This window comes from Oncorhynchus keta, chromosome 7 (assembly GCF_023373465.1).
Source record: "Oncorhynchus keta strain PuntledgeMale-10-30-2019 chromosome 7, Oket_V2, whole genome shotgun sequence".
Classification (NCBI taxonomy): domain Eukaryota; kingdom Metazoa; phylum Chordata; class Actinopteri; order Salmoniformes; family Salmonidae; genus Oncorhynchus; species Oncorhynchus keta.
Genome location: NC_068427.1, coordinates 51,059,678 through 51,077,177, shown reverse-complemented (window position 1 = coordinate 51,077,177; position 17,500 = coordinate 51,059,678). Strand labels below are relative to the sequence as shown.

The 17,500-nt window shown below is 46.8% G+C and overlaps 1 protein-coding gene and 1 long non-coding RNA gene across 27 annotated transcripts in view; one reads left to right on the top strand and one right to left on the bottom strand.

The window, feature by feature from the left end:
- The window catches only part of LOC118377119 (myc box-dependent-interacting protein 1), a 160,236-nt gene that overhangs the window by 3,538 nt on the left and 139,198 nt on the right, over positions 1–17,500 (bottom strand). The gene's annotated exons all lie outside the window — the stretch shown is intronic.
- On the top strand, positions 11,396–14,466 carry LOC127931202 (uncharacterized). Of its 26 annotated transcripts, none has more exons than XR_008140326.1 (8): positions 11,396–11,853; positions 11,990–12,057; positions 12,194–12,261; positions 12,805–12,872; positions 13,281–13,348; positions 13,485–13,620; positions 13,825–14,028; positions 14,233–14,466. It is a non-coding gene; the product is annotated as an uncharacterized LOC127931202 (long non-coding RNA). The 26 variants fall into 26 exon arrangements; XR_008140325.1 differs by lacking the exon at positions 13,281–13,348 and adding an exon at positions 13,009–13,076; XR_008140317.1 differs by adding an exon at positions 13,009–13,076 and having other exon boundaries at positions 13,281–13,620.

Here is a 17,500-nt window from a genome sequence, read left to right as displayed (position 1 = left end):
ACGCCAACAACATACCATGTATTGTTAGATGCAGGACACGCCAACAACATACCATGTATTGTTAGATGCAGGACACGGCAACAACATGCCATATATTGTTAGATGCAGAACACGCTAACAACATGCCATGTATTGTTAGATGCAGAACACGCTAACAAAATGCCATGTATTGTTAGATGCAGAACACGCTAACAACATGCCATGTATTGTTAGATGCAGAACACGCTAACAACATGCCATGTATTGTTAAATGCAGAACACGCTAACAACATGCCATGCGGTATTAGATGCTAAATGGTTGGGAGTGACAGACAGCGAAAGCATAGTGGTATGGCTGGCTGGGTTCCCCTCTCCACATCCCTACACACTGCTAGATGTTGTAATGGTTGTAATCAGTGGCAGTAATGGAGTCTGGTGGTTTCTTCTGAGTGTTATTAAAAGTCCATCTCTCAGTAAAGTGGTTTCTCTAAGTGTTGTTCATCTCTCAGTACGGTGGTTTCTCTAAGTGTTGTTCATCTCTCAGTACGGTGGTTTCTCTAAGTGTTGTTCATCTCTCAGTACGGTTGTTTCTCTAAGTGTTGTTCATCTCTCAGTACTGTGGTTTCTCTAAGTGTTGTTCATCTCTCAGTAGGTTTCTCTAAGTGTTGTTCATCTCTCAGTACGGTGGTTTCTCTAAGTGTTGTTCATCTCTCAGTACGGTGGTTTCTCTAAGTGTTGTTCATCTCTCAGTAGGTTTCTCTAAGTGTTGTTCATCTCTCAGTAGGTTTCTCTAAGTGTTGTTCATCTCTCAGTACGGTGGTTTCTCTAAGTGTTGTTCATCTCTCAGTAGGTTTCTCTAAGTGTTGTTCATCTCTCAGTACTGTGGTTTCTCTAAGTGTTGTTCATCTCTCAGTAGGGTGGTTTCTCTAAGTGTTGTTCATCTCTCAGTACGGTGGTTTCTCTAAGTGTTGTTCATCTCTCAGTAGGTTTCTCTAAGTGTTGTTCATCTCTCAGTACGGTGGTTTCTCTAAGTGTTGTTCATCTCTCAGTACGGTGGTTTCTCTAAAGTGTTGTTCATCTCTCAGTACGGTGGTTTCTCTAAGTGTTGTTCATCTCTCAGTACGGTGGTTTGTCTAAGTGTTGTTCATCTCTCAGTACAGTGGTTTCTCTAAGTGTTGTTCATCTCTCAGTACGGTGGTTTCTCTAAGTGTTGTTCATCTCTCAGTACGGTGGTTTCTCTAAGTGTTGTTCATCTCTCAGTACGGTGGTTTGTCTAAGTGTTGTTCATCTCTCAGTACGGTGGTTTCTCTAAGTGTTGTTCTCTCTCAGTATGGTGGTTTCTCTAAGTGCTGTTCATCTCTCAGTACGGTGGTTTCTCTAAGTGTTGTTCATCTCTCAGTAGGTTTCTCTAAGTGTTATTCATCTCTCAGTACGGTGGTTTCTCTAAGTGTTGTTCATCTCTCAGTACGGTGGTTTCTCTAAGTGCTGTTCATCTCTCAGTACGGTGGTTTCTCTAAGTGTTGTTCATCTCTCAGTACGGTGGTTTCTCTAAGTGTTGTTCATCTCTCAGTACGGTGGTTTCTCTAAGTGTTATTCATCTCTCAGTACGGTGGTTTCTCTAAGTGTTGTTCATCTCTCAGTACGGTGGTTTCTCTAAGTGTTGTTCATCTCTCAGTACGGTGGTTTCTCTAAGTGTTATTCATCTCTCAGTACGGTGGTTTCTCTAAAGTGTTGTTCATCTCTCAGTACGGTGGTTTCTCTAAGTGTTGTTCATCTCTCAGTACGGTGGTTTGTCTAAGTGTTGTTCATCTCTCAGTACAGTGGTTTCTCTAAGTGTTGTTCATCTCTCAGTACGGTGGTTTCTCTAAGTGTTGTTCTCTCTCAGTATGGTGGTTTCTCTAAGTGCTGTTCATCTCTCAGTACGGTGGTTTCTCTAAGTGTTGTTCATCTCTCAGTAGTGTGGTTTCTCTAAGTGTTGTTCATCTCTCAGTAGGTTTCTCTAAGTGTTGTTCATCTCTCAGTACGGTGGTTTCTCTAAGTGTTGTTCATCTCTCAGTACGGTGGTTTCTCTAAGTGTTGTTCATCTCTCAGTACGGTGGTTTCTCTCTCTCAAGTGGTTTCTCTAAGTGTTGTTCATTCATCTCTAAGTGTTGTTCATCTCTCAGTACGGTGGTTTCTCTAAGTGTTGTTCATCTCTCAGTACGGTGGTTTCTCTAAGTGTTGTTCATCTCTCAGTACGGTGGTTTCTCTAAGTGTTGTTCATCTCTCAGTACGGTGGTTTCTCTAAGTGTTGTTCATCTCTCAGTACGGTGGTTTCTCTAAGTGTTGTTCATCTCTCAGTACGGTGGTTTCTCTAAGTGTTGTTCATCTCTCAGTACAGTGGTTTCTCTAAAGTGTTGTTCATCTCTCAGTACGGTGGTTTCTCTAAGTGTTGTTCATCTCTCAGTACCGTGGTTTCTCTAAGTGTTGTTCATCTCTCAGTACAGTGGTTTCTCTAAAGTGTTGTTCATCTCTCAGTACGGTGGTTTCTCTAAGTGTTGTTCATCTCTCAATACGGTGGTTTCTCTAAGTGTTGTTCATCTCTCAGTAGGTTTCTCTAAGTGTTGTTCATCTCTCAGTATGGTGGTTTCTCTAAGTGTTATTCATCTCTCAGTACGGTGTTTTTTCTAAGTGTTGTTCATCTCTCAGTACGGTGGTTTCTCTAAGTGTTGTTCATCTCTAGGTATGGTGGTTTCTCTAACTCTTGGAGGAAATGAGTGTTGGGACCTGGGGGAATTCTCTCTAATATGGGTGTTGGTGGGTGTTTAACAGGATCTGTCTGACAAGACATGTGCTGTTATTTTGACACGGTCTCTTTCTGCAGCTAGTCTGGTGTCCGAGAGTAACTCATTGGCCTTAAGGAGTAAACATTGTGTTTTGAGTTGGCGAATTGTGGTCAGGCTACACAGAATGTTTCTGGACTCCCCGACGCCGGGATCATTCACGTCTGGATGTAGTACAGTGTTCTTTCTTCTAGAGGCGTGTAGAAAACCCACCCACCTGTACGGCAGCGTAGCCTAGTGGTTAGAGCTTTGGACTAGTAACCGGAAGGTTGCGAGTTCAAACCCCCGAGCTGACAAGGTACAAATCTGTCGTTCTGCCCCTGAACAGGCTGTTAACCCACTGTTCCCAGGCCGTCATTGAAAATAAGAATATGTTCTTAACTGACTTGCCTGGTTAAATAAAGGTAAAAAAAAATAAAAATAAAAAAAATATGTTATCATTCCACAACCAACAGCTCTACATCGCAGACACCTTTTGGCTAAACGCACATGTTGTACAAAGGTCTCTCTCTCTCAATTCAATTCAATTCAATTCAATGGGCATTATAGGCATGGGAAGCATGTGTTAACATTGCCAAAGCAAGTGTGGTCGATAATATACAAAAGTGAAATAAACAGAAATGAACAGTAAACATTACACATACAGAAGTTTCAAAACAATAAAGACATTACATATGTCATATTACGTATATATATACAGTGTTGTAATGAGGTACAGATGGTTAAAGTGCACAAGGGAAAATAAATATTCATAAATATGGGTTGTATTTACAATGGTGTTTGTTCTTCACTGGTTGCCCAAGTATTTGATACACTGACGATTTTTCAGGTTTTCCTACTTACAAAGCATGTAGAGGTCTGTAATTTTTGTCATAGGTACACTTCAACTGTGAGAGACGGAATCTAAAACAAAAATCCAGAAAATCACATTGTATGATTTTTAAGTAATTAATTTGCAATTTATTGCATGACATAAGTTCCCGCTCAGCACAGTCAAAACTGTTCGCTGCTCTGGCCCCCCAATGGTGGAACACACTCCCTCACGACGCCAGGACAGCGGAGTCAATCACCACCTTCCAGAGACACCTGAAACCCCACCTCTTTAAGGAATACCTAGGATAGGATAAGTAATCCTTCTCACCCCCCCCCTAAAAGATTTAGATGCACTATTGTAAAGTGGCTGTTCCACTGGATGTCATAAGGTGAATGCACCAATTTGTAAGTCGCTCTGGATAAGAGCGTCTGCTAAATGACTTAAATGTAAATGTAAATGAGGATATTCTCTCTCTCTCTCTCAATTCAATTCAATTCAATTCAAGGGCTTTATTGGCATGGGAAACATGTGTTAACATTGCCAAAGCAAGTGAGGTAGACAACATACAAAGTGAATATATAAAGTGAAAAACAACAAAAATTAACAGTAAACATCACAACATACAACTCTCTCTCTCTCTCTCTCTCTCTCTCTCTCTCTCTCTCTCTCTCTCTCTCTCTCTCTCTCTCTCTCCTCAGACTACAGTCTGATGCACACATGCCAACAGAGGCCATTTTAATGTCCCCTCTTCTGTTTTCCTACCAGAATTAAATTAATGCTTCTTCCGACTAAACCTAAAATCTGCCCTGTGGTGTCCTGTTTTTATATGTTTATCTATGAACACATTGTTGGTTTCCCCCCAGCCTGAGGGTCCCTGGGGAGTCCTGAATCTCTCATAACTGACATGGTGTATGTTGACCAGGCGGAGCCTCATTTGAACACTGACCGGCATATAAACACTTATAGCTACATTTAGCTAGGCTTTTACTATAGCTACATTTAGCTAGGCCTTTACTATAGCTACATTTAGCTAGGCTTTTACTATAGCTACATTTAGCTAGGCTTTTACTATAGCTACATTTAGCTAGGCTTTTACTATAGCTACATTTAGCTAGGCTTTTACTATAGCTACATTTAGCAAGGCCTTTACTATAGCTACATTTAGCTAGGCTTTTACTATAGCTACATTTAGCTAGGCCTTTACTATAGCTACATTTAGCTAGGCCTTTACTTTAGCTACATTTAGCTAGGCTTTTACTATAGCTACATTTAGCTAGGCTTTTACTATAGCTACATTTAGCTAGGCCTTTACTATAGCTACATTTAGCTAGGCTTTTACTATAGCTACATTTAGCTAGGCTTTTACTATAGCTACATTTAGCTAGGCTTTTACTATAGCTACATTTAGCTAGGCTTTTACTATAGCTACATTTAGCTAGGCTTTTACTATAGCTACATTTAGCTAGGCTTTTACTATAGCTACATTTAGCTAGGCTTTTACTATAGCTACATTTAGCAAGGCCTTTACTATAGCTACATTTAGCTAGGCTTTTACTATAGCTACATTTAGCTAGGCTTTTACTATAGCTACATTTAGCTAGGCTTTTACTATAGCTACATTTAGCTAGGCCTTTACTATAGCTACATTTAGCTAGGCTTTTACTATAGCTACATTTAGCTAGGCTTTTACTATAGCTACATTTAGCTAGGCTTTTACTATAGCTACATTTAGCTAGGCCTTTACTATAGCTACATTTAGCTAGGCTTTTACTATAGCTACATTTAGCTAGGCCTTTACTATAGCTACATTTAGCGAGGCCTTTACTATAGCTACATTTAGCTAGGCTTTTACTATAGCTACATTTAGCTAGGCTTTTACTATAGCTACATTTAGCTAGGCTTTTACTATAGCTACATTTAGCAAGGCCTTTACTATAGCTACATTTAGCTAGGCTTTTACTATAGCTACATTTAGCTAGGCCTTTACTATAGCTACATTTAGCTAGGCCTTTACTTTAGCTACATTTAGCTAGGCTTTTACTATAGCTACATTTAGCTAGGCTTTTACTATAGCTACATTTAGCTAGGCCTTTACTATAGCTACATTTAGCTAGGCTTTTACTATAGCTACATTTAGCTAGGCTTTTACTATAGCTACATTTAGCTAGGCCTTTACTATAGCTACATTTAGCTAGGCTTTTACTATAGCTACATTTAGCTAGGCCTTTACTATAGCTACATTTAGCTAGGCCTTTACTATAGCTACATTTAGCTAGGCCTTTACTATAGCTACATTTAGCTAGGCCTTTACTATAGCTACATTTAGCTAGGCTTTTACTATAGCTACATTTAGCTAGGCTTGTACTATAGCTACATTTAGCTAGGCCTTTACTATAGCTACATTTAGCTAGGCCTTTACTATAGCTACATTTAGCTAGGCTTTTACTATAGCTACATTTAGCTAGGCTTTTACTATAGCTACATTTAGCTAGGCCTTTACTATAGCTACATTTAGCTAGGCTTTTACTATAGCTACATTTAGCTTTTACTATAGCTACATTTAGCTAGGCTTTTACTGTTAAATGTTTTTTATTCATGGGTGGACTGGATTAAATGGAACATTCATCATCAAAGTCCAAGGCTGAAGAGTATTTTGGGGAGAGTAAACCCCCCTCCCCCTTTTCCGCAAACGATAAAAGGTAAAACGGAAGATGTTTTTCAGATGTTTGCCAGGTTCAATCGGTGACTGTCCACTAGTTAGACAAACACAATAAAGCCTAGATTACGTCTACTTTCAGTTCACCGGTAAAAACCTAACAACATTCCCCTCCAACCACATCCTTAGTGAGCCTCTCTGAATTCCATTAAACATACACAGTCACTCTTCCGGCAGGTCCAGTTCTACTCTCATCTGTCTTTTCTCCTGGTGTCGTCAGCTCCTTGTTTCTAAGAGAAACCATGCGTCGATTATGGACGGAGGGGTTTTATGTGCGCAACAGCAGCTCTACTAACCCACCTATGGTTAACATGGAAATGTCATTACAACTCCCACTTTTCACAGACTCTGGAGTACTACTGACCTGTGTGTACTGTTCTCTGGTGTGTGTATCCTTCTCTACTCTGTCTTGTCAATCAGTGGGGAAAAGTAGTTAAATCTCTCTGTTAGCCATACATGTAATTACAGCTTGCCAAAACGTTACTAAATATGCCCTTTGCTGGCTTTCTGGGTTGGTGTTTTCCTCCCTTTTCTCCTGTAATTGGTGGAGGCAGTGTGTCAGGATTAGAGTCTGGGAGCTTGAAACCCCAACACCCCTGTTTACCACACAGCCCTCCTCCTGCCCCCCTCCTTCTCTTACCCCCCTCCTGCCGCCTTTTTGTCTATTACCCCCCTCCTACCCCCTCCTCCTCCTCGTCTACCTCCTCCACACAACATTATTGAAGATTTTGTGAGTCAGCCATGTTCAGTGCTAGACCCGGGTTTAAGTGCTATTCAAAATCATTTAAATAAAAATACCTCATGTCCTTGATGTGAGATTCCTGACTTAATGAACCAATGGAATAGTCTCAAAACAGAAAAGAAGAAGAACGGTAGCCCGACCCATCTGCCAGTCCAGTCCAGGCTAGTCCAGTCCAGTCCAGTCCAGTCCAGGCTAGTCCAGGCCAGTCCAGTCCAGAATAGTCCAGGCCAGACCAGACCAGTCCAGACCAGTCCAGGCCAGGCCAGGCCAGGCCAGGCCAGGCCAGGCCAGTCCAGTCCAGGCTAGTCCAGTCCAGTCCAGGCTAGTCCAGTCCAGGCCAGGCCAGGCCAGGCCAGGCCAGTCCAGTCCAGGCCAGTCCAGTCCAGACCAGTCCAGGCCAGTCCAGACCAGTCTAGTCCAGAACAGACCAGTCCAGGCCAGGCCAGTCAAGGCCAGTCCAGTCCAGACCAGTCCAGTCCAGACCAGACCAGACCAGTCCAGGCCAGTCCAGTCCAGGCTAGTCCAGTCCAGGCCAGTCCAGTCCAGGCTAGTCCAGGCCAGTCCAGTCCAGGCTAGTCCAGGCTAGTCTAGTCCAGTCCAGGCTAGTCCAGTCCAGGCCAGTCCAGGCTAGTCCAGGCCAGTCCAGTCCAGGCCAGGCCAGTCCAGTCCAGGCCAGACTAGAGCAAATGTTCAAAGTACATGTACAGTCATGGCCAAAGCTTTTGAGAACGACACAAATATTAATGTTTACAACGTCTGCTGCCTCAGTTTGTATGATGGCAATTAGCATATTCTCCAGAATGTTATGAAGAGTGATCAGATTAATTGCAATTAATTGCAAAGTCCCTCTTTGTCATACAAATGAACTTAATCCCCCCCAAAAAACATTTCCACTGCATTTCAGCACCGCCACAAAAGGACCAGCTGACATCATGTCGGTGATTCTCTCATTAACACAGGTGTGAGTGTTAACGAGGACAAGGCTGAAGATCATTCTGTCATCCTGATTGAGTTTGAATAACAGACTGGAAGCTTCAAAAGGAGGGTGATGCTTGGAATCATTGTTCTTCCTCTGTCAACCATGGTTACCTGCAAGGAAACACGTGCCGTCATCATTGCTTTGCACAAAAAGGCCAGGATATTGCTGCCAGTAAGATTGCACCTAAATCAACCATTTATCGGATCATCAAGAACTTCAAGGAGAGCGGTTCAATTGTTGTGAAGAAGGCTTCAAGGGTGCCCAAGAAAGTCCAGCAAGCGCCAGGACCGTCTCCTAAAGTTGATTCAGCTGCGGGATCGGGGCAACACCAGTACAGAGCTTGCTTAGGAATGGGGCATCCGGAAAAAAAGCTTGTCCGGAGAATACAAGGTGAGCGCTACCATCAGTCCTGTGTCATGCCAACAGTAAAGCATCCTGAGACCATTCATGTGTGGGGTTGCTTCTCAGCCAAGGGAGTGGGCTCACTCACAATTTTGCCTAAGAACACAGCCATGAATAAAGAATGGTACCAACACATCCTCAGAGAGCAACTTCTCCCAACCATCCAGGGACAGTTTGGTGATGAACAATGCCTTTTCCAGCATGATGGAGCACCTTGACATAAGGCAAAAGTGATAACTAAGTGTCTCGGGGAACAAAACATCAATATTTTGAGTCCATGACCAGGAAACTCCCCAGACCTTAATCCCATCATTGAGATCTTGTGGTCAATCCTCAAGAGGCGGGTGGACAAACAAAACCCACAAATTCTGACAAACTCCAAGCATTGATTATGCAGGAATGGGCTGCCATCAGTCAGGATGTGGCCCAGAAGTTAATTGACAGCATCCCAGGGCAGATTGAAGAAGAGGTCTTCAAAAAGAAGGGTCAACACTGCAAATATTGACTCTTTGCATCAACGTCATGTAATTGTCAATACAAGCCTTTGATACTTGTAATTATACTTCAGTATCCATAGTAACATCTGACAAAAATATCTAAAGACACTGAAGCAGCAAACTTTGTGAAAATGTATATTTGTGTCCTCAAAACGTTTGGCCACGACTGTACATCAAACCCAAGTCTGGTAACTCCTCTCATCCTATCAGGATCCAGGGATCTGCACTCTCTCTCTCCTCCTTCTGCACCAATATACCGTCCTCCTCTATCGTTTTATTGTATGTATAATCACATCGTTTTTGGTGTATTTTATAAGGAATAATTAAGATGAGGTATATTTCACTAAATCCAGAGCCTTTTAACGGTTGTAGTTTTCCCTTCATTACAAATGGCCTTCCTCTGATCTAGGTCTGTCTACAATGGGTCTCTGTGTCTTTCTCTTGCCTTCCTCTGATCTAGGTCTGTCTACAATGGGTCTCTGTGTCTTTCTCTTGCCTTCCTCTGATCTAGGTCTGTCCACAATGGGTCTCTGTGTCTTTCTCTTGCCTTCCTCTGATCTAGGTCTGTCTACAATGGGTCTCTGTGTCTTTCTCTTGCCTTCCTCTGATCTAGGTCTGTCTACAATGAGTCTCTGTGTCTTTCTCTTGCCTTCCTCTGATCTAGGTCTGTCTACAATGAGTCTCTGTACCTGTCCCTTGCCTTCCTACTGCAGGGCATGTGCTCACACAAAAAAAGCCCCCCTCACGCAACCACGGTCACAGACTCTGCACCCTCATCTCTCTTTTGACGAACATATCAAGAATATTTTAAACAATGTTTTTTTCCATCGTAGTACCATTTCAAAAACCAGAAAAGTTTTGTCCAAAAATTATGATGAAAAGCTAATCCATGCTTTTGTCTCTTCTTGATTAGACTACTGCAATACTCTACTCTAATAACTATAATAACTAATAAAGCACTAAATAAACTTAGTGCTAAACACGGCTGCTAGAATCTTGACTAGAACCAAACATTGTTTTTTATATTACTCCAGTACTAGCCTCTCTATACTGGCTTCCTGTTCCTGATTTCAAAGTTTTACTTTTAACCTACAAAGCATTACATGGGCTTGCTCCTACCTATCTCTCTGATTTGGTCCTGTCGTACCTACACCTGCGCTACAGTCACAAGACGCAGGCCTAACTATCCCAATAATTTCTAAGCAAACAGCTGGAGGCAGGGCTTTCTCCTATAGAGCTCTATTTTTATGGAATGGTCTGTCTATCCATGGGAGAGATGCAGACTCAGTCTCCATCTTTAAGTCTTTATTGAAGACTCATCTCTTCAGTAGGTCCTATGATTGAGTGTCGTCTGGCCCAGGGGTGGGAAGGTGAACGGCAATGCATTGCACAAACCACCCTTGCTGTCTCTGCCTTGCCGGTTCCCCTCTCTCCACTGGGATTCTCTGCCTCTGACCCTGTTACGGGGGGCTGAGTCACTGGCTTTACTGGTGCTCTGCCATGCCGTCCCTAGGAGGGGTGCGTCCCTTCAGTGGGTTGAGTCACAGACGTGCTCTTCCTGTCCAGTTTTGCGACCTCTCAGTGCGGTGGATGAGATCTTTGTGGGCTGTACTCTCGTGGTATGGGGACTGTGCTTTGGCAAAGTGGGTTGGGTTATATCCTGCCTGGTTGGCCCCATCCGGGGGTATCATTGTCCCCCGACCCCCCCTGTCTCAGCCTCCAGTATCTATGCTGCAATAGTCTATGTGATGGGGGGCTAGGGTCAGTCTTTTATATCTGGTGTAATACTCCTGTCTTATCTGGTGTCCTGTGTGAATTTAAGTATGCTCCCTCTAATTCTCTCTCTCTCCCTGTCTCCCGGAGAACCTGAACCCTAGGACATGCCTCAGGACTACCTGACCTAGTGACTCCTGGCTGTCACCAGTCCACCTGGTTGTGCTGCTGCTCCAGATTCAACTGTTCTGCCTGCGGCTATGACACTCTGACCTGTTCACCGGATGTGCTACCTTGTCCCGAACCTGCTGTTTTAAACTCTCTCTCTCTCTACCGCACCTGCTGTCTTGACCTCTGAATGCTTAGCTATGAAAAGCTAACTGACATTTACTCCTGAGGTACCGACATGTTGCACCCTCTACAACCCCTGTGATTCTTATTTGGCCCTGCTGGTCATCTATGAAAGTTTGAACATCTTGAAGAACAATCTGGCCTTAATGGCCATGGTCTGTTATAATCTCCACCCGGCACAGCCAGAAGAGGACTGACCACCCCACATAGCCTGGTTCCTCTCTAGGTTTCTAATCTCCACCCGGCACAGCCAGAAGAGGACTGACCACCCCACATAGCCTGGTTCCTCTCTAGGTTTCTAATCTCCACCCGGCACAGCCAGAAGAGGACTGACCACCCCACATAGCCTGGTTCCTCTCTAGGTTTCTAATCTCCACCCGGCACAGCAAGAAGAGGACTGGGCACCCCTCATAGCCTGGTTCCTCTCTAGGTTTCTAATCTCCACCCGGCACAGCCAGAAGAGGACTGGCCACCCCCCATAGCCTGGTTCCTCTCTAGGTTTCTAATCTCCACCCGGCACAGCCAGAAGAGGACTGGCCACCCCTCATAGCCTGGTTCATCTCTAGGTTTATAATCTCCACCCGGCACAGCCAGAAGAGGACTGACCACCCCTCATAGCCTGGTTCCTCTCTAGGTTTATAATCTCCACCCGGCACAGCCAGAAGAGGACTGGCCACCCCTCATAGCCTGGTTCCTCTCTAGGTTTCTAATCTCCACCCTGCACAGCCAGAAGAGGACTGGCCACCCCTCATAGCCTGGTTCCTCTCTAGGTTTCTAATCTCCACCCGGCACAGCCAGAAGAGGACTGGCCACCCCACATAGCCTGGTTCCTCTCTAGGTTTATAATCTCCACCCGGCACAGCCAGAAGAGGACTGGCCACCCCACATAGCCTGGTTCCTCTCTGGGTTTCTAATCTCCACCCGGCACAGCCAGAAGAGGACTGACCACCCCACATAGCCTGGTTCCTCTCTAGGTTTCTAATCTCCACCCGGCACAGCCAGAAGAGGACTGGCCACCCCACATAGCCTGGTTCCTCTCTAGGTTTCTAATCTCCACCCGGCACAGCCAGAAGAGGACTGACCACCCCACATAGCCTGGTTCCTCTCTAGGTTTCTAATCTCCACCCGGCACAGCCAGAAGAGGACTGACCACCCCACATAGCCTGGTTCCTCTCTAGGTTTCTAATCTCCACCCGGCACAGCCAGAAGAGGACTGGCCACCCCACATAGCCTGGTTCCTCTCTAGGTTTCTAATCTCCACCCGGCACAGCCAGAAGAGGACTGACCACCCCACATAGCCTGGTTCCTCTCTAGGTTTCTAATCTCCACCCGGCACAGCCAGAAGAGGACTGACCACCCCACATAGCCTGGTTCCTCTCTAGGTTTCTAATCTCCACACAGCACAGCCAGAAGAGGACTGACCACCCCACATAGCCTGGTTCCTCTCTAGGTTTCTAATCTCCACCCGGCACAGCCAGAAGAGGACTGACCACCCCACATAGCCTGGTTCCTCTCTAGGTTTCTAATCTCCACCCGGCACAGCCAGAAGAGGACTGACCACCCCACATAGCCTGGTTCCTCTCTAGGTTTCTAATCTCCACCCGGCACAGCCAGAAGAGGACTGGCCACCCCCATAGCCTGGTTCCTCTCTAGGTTTCTAATCTCCACCCGGCACAGCCAGAAGAGGACTGACCACCCCACATAGCCTGGTTCCTCTCTAGGTTTCTAATCTCCACCCGGCACAGCCAGAAGAGGACTGACCACCCCACATAGCCTGGTTCCTCTCTAGGTTTCTAATCTCCACCCGGCACAGCCAGAAGAGGACTGGCCACCCCACATAGCCTGGTTCCTCTCTAGGTTTCTAATCTCCACCCGGCACAGCCAGAAGAGGACTGACCACCCCACATAGCCTGGTTCCTCTCTAGGTTTCTAATCTCCACCCGGCACAGCCAGAAGAGGACTGACCACCCCACATAGCCTGGTTCCTCTCTAGGTTTCTAATCTCCACCCGGCACAGCCAGAAGAGGACTGGCCACCCCACATAGCCTGGTTCCTCTCTAGGTTTCTAATCTCCACCCGGCACAGCCAGAAGAGGACTGACCACCCCACATAGCCTGGTTCCTCTCTAGGTTTCTAATCTCCACCCGGCACAGCCAGAAGAGGACTGACCACCCCACATAGCCTGGTTCCTCTCTAGGTTTCTAATCTCCACCCGGCACAGCCAGAAGAGGACTGACCACCCCACATAGCCTGGTTCCTCTCTAGGTTTCTAATCTCCACCCGGCACAGCCAGAAGAGGACTGGCCACCCCACATAGCCTGGTTCCTCTCTAGGTTTCTAATCTCCACCCGGCACAGCCAGAAGAGGACTGACCACCCCACATAGCCTGGTTCCTCTCTAGGTTTCTAATCTCCACCCGGCACAGCCAGAAGAGGACTGACCACCCCACATAGCCTGGTTCCTCTCTAGGTTTCTAATCTCCACCCGGCACAGCCAGAAGAGGACTGGCCACCCCACATAGCCTGGTTCCTCTCTAGGTTTCTAATCTCCACCCGGCACAGCCAGAAGAGGACTGGCCACCCCACATAGCCTGGTTCCTCTCTAGGTTTCTAATCTCCACCCGGCACAGCCAGAAGAGGACTGACCACCCCACATAGCCTGGTTCCTCTCTAGGTTTCTAATCTCCACCCGGCACAGCCAGAAGAGGACTGACCACCCCACATAGCCTGGTTCCTCTCTAGGTTTCTAATCTCCACCCGGCACAGCCAGAAGAGGACTGACCACCCCACATAGCCTGGTTCCTCTCTAGGTTTCTAATCTCCACCCGGCACAGCCAGAAGAGGACTGGCCACCCCACATAGCCTGGTTCCTCTCTAGGTTTCTAATCTCCACCCGGCACAGCCAGAAGAGGACTGGCCACCCCACATAGCCTGGTTCCTCTCTAGGTTTCTAATCTCCACCCGGCACAGCCAGAAGAGGACTGGCCACCCCACATAGCCTGGTTCCTCTCTAGGTTTCTAATCTCCACCCGGCACAGCAAGAAGAGGACTGACCACCCCACATAGCCTGGTTCCTCTCTAGGTTTCTAATCTCCACCCGGCACAGCCAGAAGAGGACTGACCACCCCACATAGCCTGGTTCCTCTCTAGGTTTCTAATCTCCACCCGGCACAGCCAGAAGAGGACTGACCACCCCACATAGCCTGGTTCCTCTCTAGGTTTCTAATCTCCACCCGGCACAGCCAGAAGAGGACTGGCCACCCCACATAGCCTGGTTCCTCTCTAGGTTTCTAATCTCCACCCGGCACAGCCAGAAGAGGACTGACCACCCCACATAGCCTGGTTCCTCTCTAGGTTTCTAATCTCCACCCGGCACAGCCAGAAGAGGATTGACCACCCCACATAGCCTGGTTCCTCTCTAGGTTTCTAATCTCCACCCGGCACAGCCAGAAGAGGACTGGCCACCCCCCATAGCCTGGTTCCTCTCTAGGTTTCTAATCTCCAACTGGCACAGCCAGAAGAGGACTGGCCACCCCCCATAGCCTGGTTCCTCTCTAGGTTTCTTCCTAGGTGCCTACCTTTCTAGGGAGTTTCTCCTAGCCACCGTGCATCGCTTGCTGTTTGGGGTTTTAGGCTGGGTTTCTGTACAGCACTTTGAGATATATCAGCTGATGTAAAAAGGGCTTTATAAATAACCTTGATTGATTCATTGACTTTGTTTACCCTACCCAGAGGGGACAGGGCACAATGGTCGTAGCGGTTGTAATCTGTCAGACTGAACAATAATCTCATGTTTTATCCCATACAGCATGTCAGATCTCTAATGTTTAGGACGCTGCAACATTTCTGCAAAGAGTTTTTTGCTTGTGTCTGTCAGGAGTGATGTGTTGTCACATAAATTAGGGGAGGTAAGTGGAGAGCATGCTTTGGAGGCTGTTGCATGGTTCTGGGACAGGTGTATGGGAGCTTTTCAGCACCTCTACCCCTGCTACCCTACTCTCCTCCCCAGCCCACAGAGGGGATGATTTATTCTGGAGCGGAACTTATGCCCAGGCTCAGGCTGACTTGTGCTAAAACAGCTCACTGTACAGGGCCTTTGTGAGCGAGACAGTGTCCTGCACAGTAAACTACCACATAGAGCCAGTGAGAGACAGTGTCCTGCACAGTAAACTACCGCATAGAGCCAGTGAGAGACAGTGTCCTGCACCGTAAACTACCGCATAGAGCCAGTGAGAGACAGTGTCCTGCACCGTAAACTACCGCATAGAGCCAGTGAGAGACAGTGTCCTGCACCGTAAACTACTGCATAGAGCCAGTGAGAGACAGTGTCCTGCACAGTAAACTACCGCATAGAGCCAGTGAGAGACAGTGTCCTGCACCGTAAACTACCGCATAGAGCCAGTGAGAGACAGTGTCCTGCACAGTAAACTACCGCATAGAGCCAGTGAGAGACAGTGTCCTGCACCGTAAACTACCGCATAGAGCCAGTGAGAGACAGTGTCCTGCACAGTAAACTACCGCATAGAGCCAGTGAGAGACAGTGTCCTGCACCGTAAACTACCGCATAGAGCCAGTGAGAGACAGTGTCCTGCACAGTAAACTACCGCATAGAGCCAGTGAGAGACAGTGTCCTGCACAGTAAACTAGAGCCAGTGAGAGACAGTGTCCTGCACAGTAAACTACCGCATAGAGCCAGTGAGAGACAGTGTCCTGCACCGTAAACTACCGCATAGAGCCAGTGAGAGACAGTGTCCTGCACAGTAAACAACCGCATAGAGCCAGTGAGAGACAGTGTCCTGCACAGTAAACTACCGCATAGAGCCAGTGAGAGACAGTGTCCTGCACCGTAAACTACCGCATAGAGCCAGTGAGAGACAGTGTCCTGCACAGTAAACTACCGCATAGAGCCAGTGAGAGACAGTGTCCTGCATAGTAAACTACCGCATAGAGCCAGTGAGAGACAGTGTCCTGCACCGTAAACTACCGCATAGAGCCAGTGAGAGACAGTGTCCTGCACCGTAAACAACCGCATAGAGCCAGTGAGAGACAGTGTCCTGCACAGTAAACCACCGCATAGAGCCAGTGAGAGACAGTGTCCTGCACCGTAAACTACCGCATAGAGCCAGTGAGAGACAGTGTCCTGCACCGTAAACTACCGCATAGAGCCAGTGAGAGACAGTGTCCTGCACAGTAAACTACCGCACAGAGCCAGTGAGAGACAGTGTCCTGCACCGTAAACTACCGCATAGAGCCAGTGAGAGACAGTGTCCTGCACCGTAAACTACCTGAAGCCAGTGAGAGACAGTGTCCTGCACCGTAAACTACCGCATAGAGCCAGTGAGAGACAGTGTCCTGCACCGTAAACTACCGCATAGAGCCAGTGAGAGACAGTGTCCTGCACCGTAAACTCCCCTATCTAGCCAGTGAGATACAGTGTCCTGCACCGTAAACTCCCCCATCTAGCCAGTGAGATACAGTGTCCTGCACCGTAAACTCCCCCATCTAGCCAGTGAGATACAGTGTCCTGCACCGTAAACTCCCCCATCTAGCCAGTGAGAGACAGTGTCCTGCACCGTAACCTCCCCCATCTAGCCAGTGAGAGACAGTGTCCTGCACCGTAAACGCCCCCATCTAGCCAGTGAGAGACAGTGTCCAGCACCGTAAACTCCCCCATCTAGCCAGTGAGAGACAGTGTCCTGCACCGTAAACTACCGCAGAGAGCCAGTGAGAGACAGTGTCCTGCACCGTAAACTCCCCCATCTAGCCAGTGAGAGACAGTGTCCTGCACCGTAAACTCCCCCATCTAGCCAGTGAGATACAGTGTCCTGCACCGTAAACTCCCCCATCTAGCCAGTGAGATACAGTGTCCTGCACCGTAAACTCCCCCATCTAGTCAGTGAGATACAGTGTCCTGCACCGTAAACTCCCCCATCTAGCCAGTGAGAGACAGTGTCCTGCACCGTAAACTCCCCCATCTAGTCAGTGAGAGACAGTGTCCTGCACCGTAAACTCCCCCATCTAGTCAGTGAGATACAGTGTCCTGCACCGTAAACTCCCCCATCTAGCCAGTGAGAGACAGTGTCCTGCACCGTAACCTCCCCCATCTAGTCAGTGAGATACAGTGTCCTGCACCGTAAACTCCCCCATCTAGCCAGTGAGATACAGTGTCCTGCACCGTAAACTCCCCCATCTAGCCAGTGAGATACAGTGTCCTGCACCGTAAACTCCCCCATACACATGACTTAGCAGTACGGGGGGGGGGGGCTGGACAGTGGGAATTTCATACCAGAACATTAGTTTATATGTCAAGTAGTTTAACAGTAAAACTTTAACTTTATAACAGCAGAATTAAATCAGTGAATATAGAATATTAGAATTTGGAACTCTCTTCTGTTGTTCCGTCTTCTGGAGACATTTTAGGCACAATCTGTGTTGGATCGTTGATCATTCTGTTACAATAAGAACAATAGCAAAACTATAACAAGG